The following is a 17,272-nucleotide window of genomic DNA, read 5'->3' as shown; positions in this document are numbered from 1 at the left end:
ACCCACTTAAAGAGGTTGAACTTACTGGTCGGGCCAAAAGATAGACCTTTTTTAAGAACCTGTATTTCCAGTGGATTAAGGGGTCTGTCAGATAGATTTATAATATGCAGGTCATTGGAGGGTCCGATTTCACTCGGTGTCCTCCATACCATACCTGACCTGCTCTGCCCTACGTTGCATCCTGGCATTATTGGTTCTTTCTGTCCCTCAATGCGTATGTCGGCGGCGGTGTCCCTAAAAAAAAAAACCACATTGACGTGATCTTCTTCCTCTGCCCCCCCTGCCCCTAAATCTTCCCCTGGATGTAGAAAATATGGGGAAGTGTGGTAGTGTGGGAGGGACCCTCTGGTTCTATCTCCCCTTCAGAGGATGAGGGTTCAGTTTCTCCTTATATAATCCTCGTAGTTTTTCCTGCAAAGTCAAAATGCGATCTTCCTTGAAATCAGATGTGTAACGTAAATATTGAGAGTGTTTGCGTGTCTTGAGTTGTTGTAAAATTAATTCCTTACGGGCAATCTCAGGATTGTCAGATAATTTTTTTAGAGCTTCAACTTGCTCATGTAATATACGAGTATTTTTCTCGTGGGCCACTTTCTCCTCTTCTAGGAGTAACCTCATGAGATGTAATGAGCTATCTATGGATTCTCTCTCCCACTTCTTGTTAAATTCTGGTGACTGAACCCTAAGCGTCGGGAGGAATGGAATACGCAGGCCTCTCGGTACAATTTAGTTTTTAATGTATGTCTCTAGGGTCTGCGTCTCCCACCAACCCCTCACGTGATCTTTGTAAGTGTTTGTTAGCTGTTTAAAAGAAACAGATAAACTGAGGGTACTAGCTTTAGGTGGTAGCTCTGCTTCAGAGAACACTCATTTAGCTTCCTCACCCTATTTGTCTGTGCTAATGCCTGCCGACAGAAAACCTGCCATCCCTGATACAAACACAAAATGAAGGCAGTAGATACTCAGAAAAACACTGCAAGGTAATGAAAATGTAGGTTTCACAATTGTAATAGGGTCACAGCTAAGAGAGACGTTGTGGGTAAAGTAAAAGTAAATATACTGCGCAACAGCATTTCCTACAGGAATTATATCAGTTTTAGGGTACCATCATTTACACAGCGCTTTGAATGTACATGTGGTTGGCCATTAACTAGTAAAGCCACTGTGTTCCCACCAGACACGCAATGTTACAGATACTGGTGGGTTTTGGTTGCATCCTATAATCGTTTAGTGACCAAGCACATTTCTATGTGTATATGTTTATTTAGGGATTCACACTTCTTCCTTTATTTTTAGTGTATATCCAATAAAACATTGAAGTTTTACTTTACCCACAATGTTTCTCTTAGCTGTGACCCTATTACAATTGTGAAACCTAAATTTTCATTACCTTGCAGTGTTTTTCTGAGTATCTATGTTCCAAAACTTCCCAGATGAATATTTATTTATGGGAGTAACCGTACAGACCTCTACCAAATATAAATTTAGTGTGGGCTGCGTTGGTCAACATTTCAGCTAAAAACTTGAGAAATACAGAGAAATATTGTGCAAACTCAACTAAAAGCATAGACCACAGGCAAAGAAAAGTTTTAAAGTAGAGGCTAAATTACTACATTTACCCTTGAGTTTCCTGGGAACAGTCAACTGTATATAATGAATACCTTGATATAAATGTGAAAAATGCGGCAGCCTTCTACTGGAATATAACTGAGCAATCACTTGACATGAAGGGTTGCTGAGAGTGAAAAGGCTGAACTCTGTAATTGCTTGCATTGTGTAGAAATGGCCGCAAGAGAAACTTTATTAGTAGTCAACGTTAAAATGAAGTACTGTAGGAAACCTCTATTCATCTGTCACATGGTGCAATGGACCCTGAATACACAGTACTTGGCCAATCAAGGTTTTTAAACTTGCCATTTTTGAACATATGTGCTCCCGTTTATTCCAATGACGACTCACATGCTCCCGAGGGCTGCCGAATAACAGCTTTATAAGCACCCACTGCTGACCAAGCGTCAGAGGAGAAGCTAGTCTAGGCACCTGCTATTATAGCATGCAACTTTAATAATATCTACTGTAGTTCATGCTGCCCCATACATACAATGCTCCATGGTGACAGCAAAAAGCAACATAAAGCAGGTAGGCCAGGGCGATTCAGGGCCAGATTCGAGCACAGTGGGATCACTATCATCATTAAGCTCTTATGCTAAGAAGACACCAGTTGTATTATCAGTAACGGGGTATCGTATAGTCAGGACCAATGGGAACTTACCCAGTCTAGTTATTTTTGATTATCTTTAAACCCTTATAGTTAGGTACTACTTCTATTTTAATATATTAATAATGATTTTTTAGGGAGGGTTTTTTTTTTTTTTTTTTCTGTCAAATACTTTACCACTAATAGAAAGGTGGCTCATTAAAGAGGTAGGGCATAACTAACTGATCGGTGAGGGTCTGGCTGATAGGACCCCATTGATCCCAAGAACAAGGGTCCTGCGACCTCAAGAATGGGGGTATAATTTTCCCATCCTAATGGTGCAGCAGGCCAAGTATACATGCTGCCACTCAATTCATTCTCCAAAGGACTGCTGAAGATAGCCAAGTACAGCGCTCTGCTTCTTTCAGAAGTCCTATAGAGAACAATGGGGCACATTTGACCTATCACTTCACTCTGAAGGGACAATCCCAGCTAACAGTTGATAGGGGATAACTTTGATACTTGGCACCTTTAAAAAGTTATAAGTCTTTGTAGTCAATTATTGATTCTATTAATTTAAGGCCTCTTTCACACGACCGTTTTTTTTTTCCGTTTGCGGGCCGCTTGTTGCGTTCCGTATACAGAACCATTTATTTCAATCGTTCCGCAAAAAAAACAGAAGGTACGCCGTATGCATTCTATTTCCGTATTTCCGTTTTTCTGACAGATAGAACATGTCCTATTATTGCCCGCAAATCACGTTCTGTAGCTCCATTCAAGTCAATGGGTCCGAAAAAAACTGAACACATATGGAATGTACTCCGTATCCGTTCCGTTTTTGCGGAACCAACTATTGAAAATGTTATGCCCAGAAAAAAAAATCCTATGTAATTACCGTATACTGTATATGCCATACGGAAAAATGGAACAGAAACAAAAAACGGAACAACAGATCCGTGAAAAACAGAATGCAAAATACAGAAAAAGCCATACGGTTGTGTGAAAGAGGCCTAACAGTGCTTAAATGTTCTAAGGCAGGGTTCACACATTGTGCTCCTGCATGCGGCTGAAACTCTGTCCACCCGCAGCAGCCAAAACTGAGGTATTACCTTAAAGAGGACCTTTCAACAGTTTTGACTTTATAAAAGCAATACCTCATACTGTAGGCCATGTTGAGGAGATGCCATCTCGCTAATTTATTTAATGATCCTCTCGGTTGCGCTGCTGTGCCCTCATTTGGTTTTGGCACCTAATATGCTAATTGATAGCATGAGTACAGGGAGGAGGAGACATCAGCTTTTCTCAGAGGGCATCTCCTTCTCCCTGGCTGTGACGTGGTCCAATTGCAGTGGACCTCTTCATCTTTGATACATTTCGCGAGAACAGGCTTAAAGGCATAGAACTTGCTGTACTTGATTATATATCCTGTTCTCATGTGATTTACCAAGTCTGAAGAGAACAACTCTTCCTCTCCCCGGCTTTGACTGGACCGAGTCACTGTCAGGCAGAAGGAGATCCCCACTGAGAAAAGTTGATGTCTTCTCCCTGTACCAATGTTATTAATTAACATATCAGGCACCAAAACCAAACTGGGAGCACAGTGGATCATAAAAAAAAAATTGCGAGGTGGCATCCCCTGAACATGGACTAAAGTATGAGGTATTGCTTTATAAAGTGCTCGGCTATTTTCGGCAGCCCCAGTGCGACTTACACATCTTTCGGGCCTCCGTTCTCAGTGTAGGTGCGGGCATAGCGATATGCCCCCATTTTCTGAAATGGGAAAACCCTGTGAAGTTATTTTCAGTCACAGAAAGTGTTTGCAACCGTGGGTGGCGTGGTGTCGGACACATGGCAGTCGCAGCCTAATGATCCCCAGCCTAATGATCTACAGTGGGATGCAAAAGTTTGGGCAACCTTGTTAATCGTCATGATTTTCCTGTATAAATCGTTGGTTGTTACGATAAGAAATGTCAGTTAAATATATCATATAGGAGACACACACAGTGATATTTGAGAAGTGAAATGAAGTTTATTGGATTTACAGAAAGTGTGCTATAATTGTTTAAACAAAATTAGGTAGGTGCATAAATTTGGGCACCACAAAAAAGAAATGAAATCAATATTTTGTAGATCCTCCTTTTGCAGAAATTACAGCCTCTAAACGCTACCTGTAGGTTCCAATGAGAGTCTGGATTCTGGTTGAAGGTATTTGGGGCCATTCCTCTTTACAAAACATCTTTAGTTCATTCAGGTTTGATGGCTTCCGAGCATGGACAGCTCTTTTTAAATCACACCACAGATTTTCAATTATATTCAGGTCTGGGGACTGAGATGGACATTCCAGAACGTTGTACTTGTTCCTCTGCATAAATGCCTTAGTGGATTTGGAGCAGTGTTTAGGGTCATTGTCTTGTTGAAAGATCCAGCCCCGGCGCAGCTTCAGGTTTGTCACTGATTCCTGGACATTGGTCTCCAGAATCTGCTGATACTGAATGGAATCCATGCGTCCCTCAGCTTTGACAAGATTCCCAGTCCCTGCACTGGCCACACAGCCTCACAGCATGATGGAACCACCACCATATTTTACTGTAGGTAGCAGGTGTTTTTCTTGGAATGCTGTGTTCTTTTTCCTCCATGCATAACGCCCCTTGTTATGGCCAAATAACTCAATTTTAGTTTCATCAGTCCACAGCACCTAATTCCAAAATGAAGCTGGCTTGTCCAAATGTGCTTTAGCCCACCTCAAGCGGCACTTTTTGTGCTGTGGGGGGAGAAAAGGCTTCCTCTGCATCACTCTCGCATACAGCATCTCCTTGTGTAAAGTGCGCCGAATGGTTGAACGATGCACAGTGACTCCATCTGCAGCAAGATGATGTTGTAGGTCTTTGGTGCTGGCCTGTGGGTTGACTCTGACTGTTCTCACCATTCGTCGCTTCTGTCTATCCGAGATTTTTCTTGGTCTGCCACTTCGAGCCTTAACTTGAACTGAGCCTGTGGTCTTCCATTTCCTCAATATGTTCCTAACTGTGGAAACAGACAGCGGAAATCTCTGAGACAGCTTTCTGTATCCTTCCCCTAAACCATGATGGTGAACAATCTTTGTCTTCAGGTCATTTGAGAGTTGTTTTGAGACCCCCATGTTGCTACTCTTCAGAGAAAATTAAAAGAGGAGGGAAACTTACAATTGACCCCCTTAAATACTCTTTCTCATAATTGGATTCACCTGTGTATGTAGGCCAGGGGTCACTGAGCTTACCAAGCCAATTTGAGTTCCAATAATTAGTTCTAAAGGTTTTGGAATCAATAAAATGACAACAGTGCCCAAATTTATGCACCTGCCTAATTGTGTTTAAACAATTATAGCACACTTTCTGTAAATCCAATAAACTTAATTTCACTTCTCAAATATCACTGTGTGTGTCTCCTATATGATATATTTACCTGACATGTTTTATCGTAACAACCAACGATTTATACAGGAAAATCATGGCGATTAACAAGGTTGCCCAAACATCGCATCCCACTGTATCCATCTAATAAGCTATCCATCCATCTATTAGCATGTACTGGCAGTTAAGGACATAAGCAATAGCACCGGATAGCTGGAACCAACATTGGTATTTTTGTAGTGGAGTAGTGTACCTGTCAGACCTTTTACAAAAAGGCTTGTTCGGTATAAAATAATTAACAGCCTTGCAGTGCAAAAATGTGAGTTTCTAATAGATTAAAGGCTCTCCATGCAATTGTAGTACTAAACTGACCTACGAGAGCAGAAGTACAAGTAAAATACAGAATAAATAAATGGAAATACAAAATGATGTGCTGAACATCCATCATTAGTAACAAAAAGAAGCACATCTGTGAAAATATATAAAAATATATCAATTGTCTGTGTTCTAGTGCCTTGCTAAACAGCACACATTAGTTTTTCATCTCCCATTATCTTACATGAACTCTTGCATGAGGGCAGAGCCGTCTCCTTAGGCGGTACATAAAGCGTGGGCTGTTTCTTTAAAGCGATATAAAAATAAGCATTAGTTAACAAAATCATATCCACAGTCATCAGCGACACGCCACAAGGCCTAACTTCTTCCTACAGTCATTAAGACATCCAGCTTTCCTTTTAAAGCCTGACTTCCCAAACTCCTGCACATTTTCAATTAATATAATGGCAAATAATTACATGTAACTGGATGTCAGCACATGTTCCAGTAAGGATGGAAAAATGTAAGGAAACATAGACAATACTATTACCAGAAGTCCAAATGTACAAAGAAGACGTGTTGTTACATTCTGTAATCGAACTAATGCAAAATCTATCAGGTGGCTGAGCTCTGTGATATATTGGTTTATATCAGTTCTATCTTTTTGCGCAACTTGTTTTTTAACGAGTTCTATCTTTTTACGCAACGGAAGCACTCCGTAATGCTTCCATTCCATGGTTCCATTCTGTATCTCCGGATTTGCGGCCCCATTCAAGTGAATGGGACCCATTCAAGTGAATGGGTCCACATCCGTGATGCAGAATGCACACGGCTGGTGCCCCGTGTATTGCGGACCCGCCATATTTGGGCCGCAATACGGCCACGGGGGACACACAGCCGTGTGAAAGAGGCCTAACAGTATATACACAGAAGACTGGCAATTATCCTGTGTGGGCGGGGTAATCGGGACTCTCATTGGTTCTCCTAGGAGTCCGATCAGGATTTACTCCAATTTTTACTTAAAAATCCTGCCCTGAATCATATAAACCTACCATATAAACCTTAATTTTTCATAGACCGGCGTTTTACACAGGACTATTATATCCTCTGTGATGCCAAAGAATGCACTTAACCTATGATACGGCTCACGCCTCCTCATAGATTAGAAGCATCCTCCGACAGTCTGTGCGCCTAAATTTAAACCTACAGTAACTGCTAAATGCTGTAGTTTTCAGGGTTTGTTTGTTTTTTACACCAGAAAACTGGCATAAAAAAAAATAACAATACATTTGCCGGGCCCACTGGCCCTGCCTTCTCCCTGCTCTCACCATTCCCACTTTTTTGGGAAAGTGGCCAGGGCAGTGTAGAACCGCCACTTGCGCTTAGATATAGGTGGAGTGGCATTTAAAATATCACAAACATGAGGTTTACAACTTTTTTTACGTCACAAAACTGGCATGGGGGGGGGGGGGGGGGTAATAAAATTCCCCCAATGAATTGTTAAATGTTTCTATTCATTGAGAGTAAAGATTGTTCGTCTTCCCTGTTACTACTTACAGCACTGTACTTTACAGTAGTTTCAAACAACAGCGATATGGATGAAATGTTAAAAAGTATGAAACCGTTCTTTATTTGCGACAAAAACGGTCACTTGATAAGTCAGTAAAGGGTTCCAACTAGCCCAGTAGAAGAAAATAGATTGGCTTATTTGGTGAGCTCAATTTGGCATAGTTTGTAGTGTATTTTATTATAGTTCCTATTATGCTCCTTAGGTTTGCCCCTGTTGGTATCTATGTTGTAAAAAAAATATATAAGGAGTTGATAAAAATATACAATAGTCAAGGTTTTGGTCAGCTTTTGTCTATGTAATAAACAACATATAAATATTTTCACATAGAGAAAAGGGCTGTGGGGGTGAGGCAGGAAATTCAACTTGGACCAGAAGCCAAAACCAATTTCAGTCAAAGGTGAAATAGAGGGGAAGAAGACTTGAAATTGAGGTGAGTTCTATTCTCACTCAGTGTCACTATATGCCTTAGGCCTCATGCAAACCGCGGATCCACAAAACACGTACACTGGCGATATGTATGCTGCCATTTTCTTTTTCCCTTCAATAGAAATGTCCTATCTTTGTTTGCAAAAAGGACAAGTATAGGGCATGTTCTGTGTTTTTTTTCAAGACTAAGGTATAAGCATAAGGCCTCATGCACACGTTGTTTTTCTCGACCTCTGTTCCGTTTTTTTTTTTTGCAGATAGGATGGGGACCCATTCATTTCAATGAGTCAGCAAAAAAATGCTGATAGTTCATCCGTTTCTGTTTCGCGTCTGTTATCCGTGTTTCCCTTCAGCAAAAAAAATTGTGCATGTCCTACTTTTTTCACATTTGCGGACAAGGATAGGCATTTATTACAACTGTCGTGTGCATGAGGCCTAAGGATGTGAACATTTTCCTATGCAAATATTTCATTTTTCCAGCGATTTCTGCTCTTGATTTCCATGTTCATCGCTTATAAATATAATCCCATTAGTCAGGCAGCAAATAGTCATAAACAAAACAACATTAAAGGGGTTGTGCAGTGCTTTATATTGATGACCTATCCTCAGGATAGGTCATCCATATCTGTTCGGTGGGGGTCCGACACCTGGCACCCCCGCCGATCAGCTGTTTGAGGAGGAGGTGCAAGCACTGCTTCCTCTTCAATACACTGCACTTACTGTCGGAAGGGCAGTGTAATACAAGTACTTGCTCCATTCAAGTGAATGGAGCGAGTACTTGCAATTACACAATGCCACGGCTCCACTGGAAACGAGGCATAATGTAATGACGAGGACGCAGAGCTCGCATGGAGCACCGCCTCCATGTCTCACAGTTGATCAGCAGGGATGCCGATGATAGGTCATCAATATTAATGGCTGGACATCTCCTTTAATGTCCTCAATTTGTTTGACATCTGTGCATACACACTTGCTTAATTGCACTATAAATTTCCTTTTAGTTTACTGTAGTTCTCTAAAATTACTCTTTACTTCTGGTACACCAAGCCAAAAATGAAAAGAAAAGAACTATGGCTATAAATATGTGTGAAACCTGATATTCCATCACTCACCGTTTGTTCATACACCCCAAGAAATCGGCATTGTCCCAGCAGGCCATCTGTCAAAATCCATACCTGTATTCCATGAGTATTATTAAATCCACAGCGCTCACGTGGCACGTATCGTACCATGAATGGCAGAAGAATCGTCATCATCCCCTCTCACCCTTTGCTAAGTGTGGAATGTGTACGTAATGGTCCAGATAAACATGGCTTATAATTTGAATATAATCAGTGCTGGCAAACACATTTGTCATCACCATGCCGCAGGCCAATCTGGCACAAAATAAAAATGTACACTCTATCTGAATATTAATCTGCACTCATCCTCACACCCCATGGGCTTTCACTAAGTGAGGCATCTCAAGGTTGTTTGTTGTGCTTGGCATTTAAGATGTGTGACATGTTAAATTGCTGATCTTCTGCTGCTAATGCAGAACGTGGATCTGCAATGAAACCCAAGCCCAAGATATTTAGAGTAGGGATAAGCACTGCATATTTTGTGAATATCTGGGTGGTATTTGTATAATCTCAATCCAGGAGGTCTCTTTAAGCTTACTTTCTTTCTTTAGCATGGTGTTTTATTTCAGTCCACTAAATCTGACTTCATGTATCATAGGAAACCATACTGGATAATGAAAGCAGTACATAGACCAGTATGGGCAAGGAGACCACTTTTTCCTTGAGATGCCACTTACACCAGAAGTGGGATTTCTGGGATTTTTTACCTGATGGTCTATCCTCTGATCAATGGGGGTACCCAGGACCCCTGCACATCCACTGTTTGAGAAGGCACTGGCGCTCGAATTAGCGCCACAGTCTTCTCTCAGCTTTCCCTAGGCCATGTGATGTCATGTTCATCGATCATGTGGTCTAGGCGCAGCTCAGCCAAGCACAGCCGCTGTACAATGTATGGCACTGTGCTTGGTGAGCTGAGAGAAGGCTGCGGTGCTACTATGGACGCCAATGCCTGGTCAAACAACTAATCAATGGGGGTCTCTGGAGTTTGACCTCCACTGATCAGATACTAATTTCCTTTCCAGACCAAGAGATGAATTCAATTACTACACAGGGACATAAAAACAGAGCATTCTGAGGACAAGGAGTTGCCATAAACAGAGATACATCAATGCTAGCTTCTCTCCATACAGAATCCATCTGTCTCAGATCCCTTCTGTAGGAATTTCCTACTTGGTGTAGGAAGAGGAAGTTAGAAGTAAGCCAATATGTACCTAGTAGAGGAGGACAATTTGGAATGAGGGAAAGTGGCATGTAAACAGCGCTATTATGGTGGACACTGTGGCATTAAAGAAATAGGCAAAGTATCTGTGGCTGATATCTGTGGCGCCGGGGTTGTTAGTACATCCAGTGATATACTCAATTTGCTAACTGTAATTATGGTTCAAGAGAAGTTAAATAGGGTAAATGTGAACAAAACTCCGGGTCCAGATGGATTACACCCAAGAGTGCTTAAAGAGCTCTGTTCAGTCATTGCTGTGCCCCTGTTTATAATTCTTAAGGATTCTCTAGGGACTGGTACAGTGCCAAGTGATTGGCGCAAGGCAAACTAGGTGCCCATATTCAAAAAAGGATCAAGGTCCTCCACAGGTAATTATAGACCAGTTAGTTTAACTTCTGTTGTGGGAAAAATGTTTGAAGGAATCTTAAAGGGACTATATACAGGAGTTTGTGACTATAAATAATATTATAAGTGATAACCAGCACGGGTTTACCAAGGACAGAAGTTGTCAGACTAACCTGATTTGTTTTTATGAGGAGGTGAGTAGTAGCCTGGACAGAGGGGCTGCTGTGGATGTAGTGTTTCTGGATTTTGCAAAGGCTTTTGATACTGTCCCTCATAGATGTTTAATAGGTAAAGTAATGTCTATAGGCTTGGAAAGTATAGAGAGAGTTGTGGTCAATGATTCCTATTCAGAATGGTGCCAGGTTATAAGTGGTGTTCCCCAAGGTTCAGTGCTGGGCCCTTTATTATTTAATTTATTTATTAATGATATTGAGGACAGGATTAAAAGCACCATATCTATTTTTGCAGATGACACTAAGCTTTGTAAAACTGTATGGTTTATGGAAGATGTCCACAAACTACAAGCTGACTTGAACACTGAGTGATTGGGCATCAACTTGGCAAATGAGGTTCAATGTGGACAAATGTAAAGTTATGCATCTTGGTAGTATATTTACAAATGCCTATCCAGGCAATAGAACCTGTCTTGACCCAGGTATAAATTAATAGTTCACTTTTATTTGAATACAAGTAAAAACTAAATGCGAGTGTGTGCGAGGTGCACTCTTTAATTGAACTTAAACAGAACCAAAAAATTAAGGGGTGTTAAAAACACAGTACACCACTTCACTGGTAGGTGTATTGCTTTGACAATTAGGCAGGGTGAAGAGATGTGCACTATCTTTCACCCTTACCACTGTAAGGGCAGAACACTACCGTACCACCGTCCGCGGTGACTCTGCCAGCTGAGAATGGTTGTAATAACAGCCATATAGAGTGGTGGGAGAAATGGAAATATCAACCCACTATGTGAATGGCGCATAAAGCGTCTCAGTTGATCTCAGACTGGGATTAGTGGCAATTAACACCGCAACACGGACTCGGTGCACAGTAGCCAAAACCACAACTAACTTGATTGCTAAGCCAAACCAAGCAACGTCGGCCAGCCTGACCGCTAGTTGCTGGTTAACAGTGGAGTGGTGCACAGCGATTAAAAACTAACACTGCCCCCCGACATGTTTCGCCAGTATTCTGGCTTCTTCAGGGGTTAATGGGCAGCCATGTATGACCCCGACCACCTGGAGGTTTAAATAGTGTATAAACTAATTTACAGGTTAGCCATCCTATCAGTTACAAAGGACAAAGCACTGCCAACCAATAGTGTCCTTAGACACACCCCTACAATCTGATTGGAGTGCCGGACACCGTCGCCCACTATACGCATCATCAGAAAAAATAAATAAAAAATTATTTAATTATTATCAGTCTTCATCCTTAAACATCGGCGCACTCTCTCACTGCGCACGGACTTAGACTGTGCCAAACACAGTCGCCCACTATACGCGCCATCAATGACGTGCTGCACCCGAAGTGCCTGCGTGAACACTTGTAATACATCCACTAGTACTGTGAGATTGAGCATGTGCTGCGCTATCTATGGCTGCGCCCGAACTCAGGCCCTGTAAAGGGGGACCTGTGCAGTGAGACAATACGCCAACATCCAAAAACGAAAACTGACATTTGTAAAAGTGGACGCATGCCTCACAATACAGCGCTGCGCATAAGCACTACCTGGTATAAGTGCTGTGCAGTGGGCTACTAGGCATATGCCTGCTAAAAGACAGAAAACAGAAGAAAAAAAAAATATATATAAAAATTTTTGGTTCTGTTTAAGTTAAATTAAAGAGTGCACCTCGCACACACTTAGCATTTAGGTTTTACTTGTATTTAAATAAAAGTGAAGTATTAATTTATACCTGGGTCAATACAGGTTCTATTGCCTGAATAGGCATTTGTAAGTAAACTAGTAAAATTACCTTACCCAGGTCAGGTCCTAACTATATTCATTTCTTGTTTATAGGTTCAATAGCCCTTGTTTGTGGGGACCTACTTCACCCACTAACAAAGAACTACTTTCTCCTCCTCTTAAGTTAATCCTGCAGGTGACTGTAGTCGTATGGCAGGCTTCCTTTCGAATGTACCGCCATCTGGTTTCAATATCACAGAGGCAGCACAAGTCTTCTCCACTGGCTGTCTCCCTATCAATACTACTGACATACAAGTGGCATTTAAAGAAATATATAAGATCTACATGCAGTATGTTAGAGCCCAATTGGAGGTTTAGACACCTATCTGCAACAGGGTTTGGTGTTTAGGGGTATGCGTATCATTGTCCCTCATTCACACCAAGATGATGCCACCTTCATTAAGGGTTGGCAACAATTATTGACAGAGAATTCTCTGCGGATGCAGCAATACTTGTTGGACTATGAGAGACTCTCATTGACAAATACAGCTAAGCAACTGGAGCAAGAAATCTCCCAGATCCAGAACCTCAGGTCTAATCCAGATTTTGCCGCACAGGAGTTGCGGTTACAAAAACATATAGTCTTTTCAAACGGAAATAAAAGAGAGAAAACACAATAAATATATCAGAGACAAAAGGGACTTTGACACAGGTCAGATTTATTTTTATAAATCTAATACTGGTAACACTCAGTCCAAGAGATTTAATACCAACAGGCCAAGTGTCTCCCAATCTGAATTTTCCGAATCAGATTGGTCAGGGTGAGAGAATCGCCCTGCAAGAAATCCAGTGGGGACTAAACGCAAATATCGAGCTCAAGGACAGTCCAGTCAAAGGAAGGCACCTGCCCCTCAGACAGGTGCTGTGACACAAACGGGGCAGACATGGCAAGGCACTCAGGGGTCCATCCCTGTATCAAGTGCCATTGCGACAGTATCAAGTGCCATTGCGACAGTGTCCACTCCAGTCTCAGCAGCCAATTTACAACAGCAAGGACAATTGTTTCCTCCTGGATCATCTGGTTCCTTTTGTGTCCCATCTATGACAATGCCCTGTTCTTATAGCACCCACGAGTCTCCCCTCTTTTTTAGGCCAAGGCCCAGCCCTGAGAGACAGGGAGAAGTGGGCATACAATGTCAGGACATAGATGACCCATTCAGGGTGATCAATCTCTCCAGTTTTCAGTTGGGACCTGGGCACCTCCAAATACTTAAAAAAGGTTTATCCTTTACACCAACACCAGCTTTCCAGTGTTTTAACTGGGTCAAGGATATCAACCTTTTTGCAAGGAAGCTTGCGCTCCACAAATCCTTCAACCAGCAATCCAGGGAGTTCCAGCGGATGCAGACCAAAGAAAAAGAGGCTCTGGCTATTCTGGAATCACTGGACACTCTCAATGAGAGTGCCCAGGATCTAGTAGAGGCACCGCTGTCGACATTGAAAGCACAATCCAAATATACACCTTCATTTGCCCAGTATAGAAATATTTACACCTTTGTCCAACTAGTGACAGGAGACTTAAAAACCCTGAGCACTAAAATACCCACCACACAATTTAATCTTGAGGTGGATGAACAGCAGGCATTGGATGAACTCAGCCTTAATGACGACTTGGTAATAAAACCCTCGGATAAGTTTTTGGGAGAACTTAAAGTAATACTCTCCACAGCGAAAGAAGATAATCTTATTTCAAAAGAGGAATTCAAGTACCTCTTTAAGATGCATCCCACTATTGCCACCATCTACGCCATCCCCAAGGTGCACAAACAGAGACGACCAGTACCAGGAAGACCTATAGTATCTGGCAATAATAGCCTCACAGAAAACATCAGTCAATATGTCGACGAGTTCATAGCACCATTTGTACCCAGCTTACCATCGTATATTAAGGACACCAAGGATGTGGTCATCAGGCTCCAGGATATTCAGGTTACTTCAGAAACCAAATTAGCTAGCCTTGATGTTGAGGCACTGTACACCAATATTAGACACAAGTTAGGGATTAAGGCAGTCTCTTCTTTTCTTTCCACTAAGAGCATTCAGTTTTGTGCACCTAATGAGTTTCTTTTGACTCTCCTCAGTTTTTTACTCACACACAATTACTTTCTTTTCGACGGTCAATATTATTTACAATCTGTTGGGACCGCAATGGGAAGTAAGTGTGCACCAAATCATGCAAATTTATTCCTAGGGTGGTGGGAGGATACTATCGCTTTTACACCAGATTTTTTTGAATTCACGCAGCATATACTCTTTTGGGGCAGGTACATTGATGATGTACTTATACTGTGGGAAGGCCCCACTGATAAGTTTCACCAATTTGTTTAAGCACTTAATCATAACACTATAGGTATGGCATTCACTTCTGAGATACACGATAGCACAATCACTTTTCTGGATCTCAAACTCACCCTGGACCCTGATGGTCACATCCAGTCTGAAATCCATTGCAAGCCCACAGCATCGAATAACCTGCTGCAGTGGAGCAGTTATCATCCAAGACCCCTCAAGAAGGGAATTCCTGTGGGTCAATACATCAGGGCCCGCAGGAACTGCTCAGACGAAGTAGGTTTCGTAAAAGAGTGTAAGACCCTATATGACCGGTTTCGTGCTAGGGGATACCCTAAAAAGGTCTTGCATCAGGCCTATATTAGGGCAAAGAATACAGATAGGATGGAATTATTAAGAGCTGAATCCAAGGACCCCAAAACACATGTTGTCAGATGTATTGGCACATACGATGCCCAAAACAACCAGGTGTTTCGTATTCTGAAGAAACACTGGCATGTGTTGTGGGCGGATAATGACCTAAGGACAGTTATCACGCAGAATCCCAGTGTCACTTACTGTTGAGGTAGAAACCTGAAGGACGTATTAGTCCACAGTTTCTTTCGCCCCGCACCGCCTAAAACTACCTGGCTTAAATCTAATGTAGTGGGTACTTACCCGTGTGGAGACTGTGTCTTCTGTCCTCTTGTCAAGAGATGCCGCTCCTTCATTAATCCTGTGGACAAAAGAGAATATCAGATAAGGCAATACATTAACTGTAAGACCAAAGGCATTGTATATGCCATCCAATGTCCCTGTCTTAAAATCTATGTTGGAAAGACGTCCCAAGAGTTCAGAAGGATCTGCCAGCATATTAGCAGTATCAACACTAAGACAGACACCTCAGTCTCCAGGCATGTCAGAGCCTATCATGGAGGTGACCATAAGGTACTCAAATTTTGGGGGATCTGTAAGAAAACTCTGGGTGCGAGAAAGGGAGATCTGGATGCCATTTTATTGCAAGAAGAAACTAGGTGGATCTATCGGCTAGATAGTCTAAGTCCCAAAGGGCTCAATGAAGGTTTTGCCTTCCCTGCTTTTCTTTGACAATCAAGGAGGGTCTGTAGTTTGTTGTTTTCTGTTGTGTGTTTTCTATTTTTCTATTCTTCAATTTTTTAAGTGTCTACTGACACCTATATTAGTATCCAGACATTGAGCCAAGAGGTTTTAAGTACCCCATCCACTGGTTTGACTAATAATGAAGGGCCTTGCTGGAACATCTAGTGTCAGTTTATTAGTAATAATAATAATGAAAATACTGACACCTTTTTTTTTATTTATTTGGACAAAATGCATATTCACTGCCACCAATATTAATGTCATTCCTTCAATCACTTTGTCCTGATGGTGCAGACGACGTGTCACCATGTAGTAATGTCACCCCTACTTGGCTAAGTCTTAATGTCATCTTTACTTGGCTAAGTCCCAGCTATTGATGTGAATGCTTGTGCAATTGCACTATGGATAAGAGATTTTTATTTATTTATTTATTTATTTTATTTTTTCTGTCTATCAGCAGGCATATGCCTAGTAACCCACTGCACCGCACTTATACCAGGCAGTGCCTATCCGCAGCGCTGTATTGTGAGGCATGCGTCCACTTTTACAAATGTCAGTTTTCGTCTTTGGATGTTGGTGTATTGTCTCACTGCGCAGGTTCCCCTTTACAGGGCCTGAGTTCGTGCGCAGCCATAGATAGCGCAGAGCATGCTCAATCTCACAGTACCAGTGGATGTATTCCAAGTGTTCGCGCAGGCACTTCGGGTGCAGCAGCGCGTCATTGATGACACGTATAGTGGACAACGGTGTTTGGCACAGTCCAAGTCTGTGCCCAGTGAGATAGTGCGCCAATGTTTAAGGATGAAGACTGATAATAATAAAAACATTTTAATTTTATTTTATTTTTTTCTGATGATGCATATACTGTAGTGGGCAACGGTGTCCGGCACTCTAATCAGATTGTAGGGGTGTGTCTAAGGACACTATTGGTGGCAGTGCTTTGTCCTTTGTAACTGATAGGATGGCTAACCTGTCAATTAGTTTACACGCTATTTAAACCTCCAGGTGGCTGGGGTCACTCATGGCTGCCCATTAACCCCTGAAGAAGCCAGAATACTGGCGAAACATGTCGGGGGGCAGTGTTAGTTTTTAATCGCTGTGCACCACTCCACTGTTAACCAGCAACTAGCGGTCAGGCTGGCCGACGTTGCTTGGTTTGGTTTAGCAATCAACTGAGACGCTTTATGCGCCATTCACATAGTGGGTTGATATTTCCATTTCTCCCACCACTCTATATGGCTGTTATTACAACCATTCTCAGCTGGCAGAGTCACCGCGGACGGTGGTACGGTAGTGTTCTGCCCTTACAGTGGTAAGGGTGAAAGATAGTGCACATC

At 42.0% G+C, this 17,272-nt stretch overlaps 1 protein-coding gene across 3 annotated transcripts in view; it reads right to left on the bottom strand.

The window, feature by feature from the left end:
• Positions 1 to 17,272, bottom strand: part of ENOX1 (ecto-NOX disulfide-thiol exchanger 1) — a 593,767-nt gene that overhangs the window by 487,570 nt on the left and 88,925 nt on the right. For 2 of the 3 annotated variants that reach the window (XM_044283882.1, XM_044283888.1), the window contains exon 2: positions 15,495 to 15,552. The exons of the other annotated variant lie outside the window; for it this stretch is intronic. The gene's annotated coding sequence lies outside the window, so the exon portion shown is untranslated. The remainder of the gene's footprint in view (positions 1 to 15,494; positions 15,553 to 17,272) is intronic. 3 annotated transcript variants of the gene reach the window in all.

Source organism: Bufo gargarizans, chromosome 3, assembly GCF_014858855.1.
Source record: "Bufo gargarizans isolate SCDJY-AF-19 chromosome 3, ASM1485885v1, whole genome shotgun sequence".
In the NCBI taxonomy this organism is placed as follows: Eukaryota; Metazoa; Chordata; class Amphibia; order Anura; family Bufonidae; genus Bufo; species Bufo gargarizans.
Note: the sequence above shows the minus strand (reverse complement) of the source record. Positions and strands in the feature narration are given on the sequence as shown.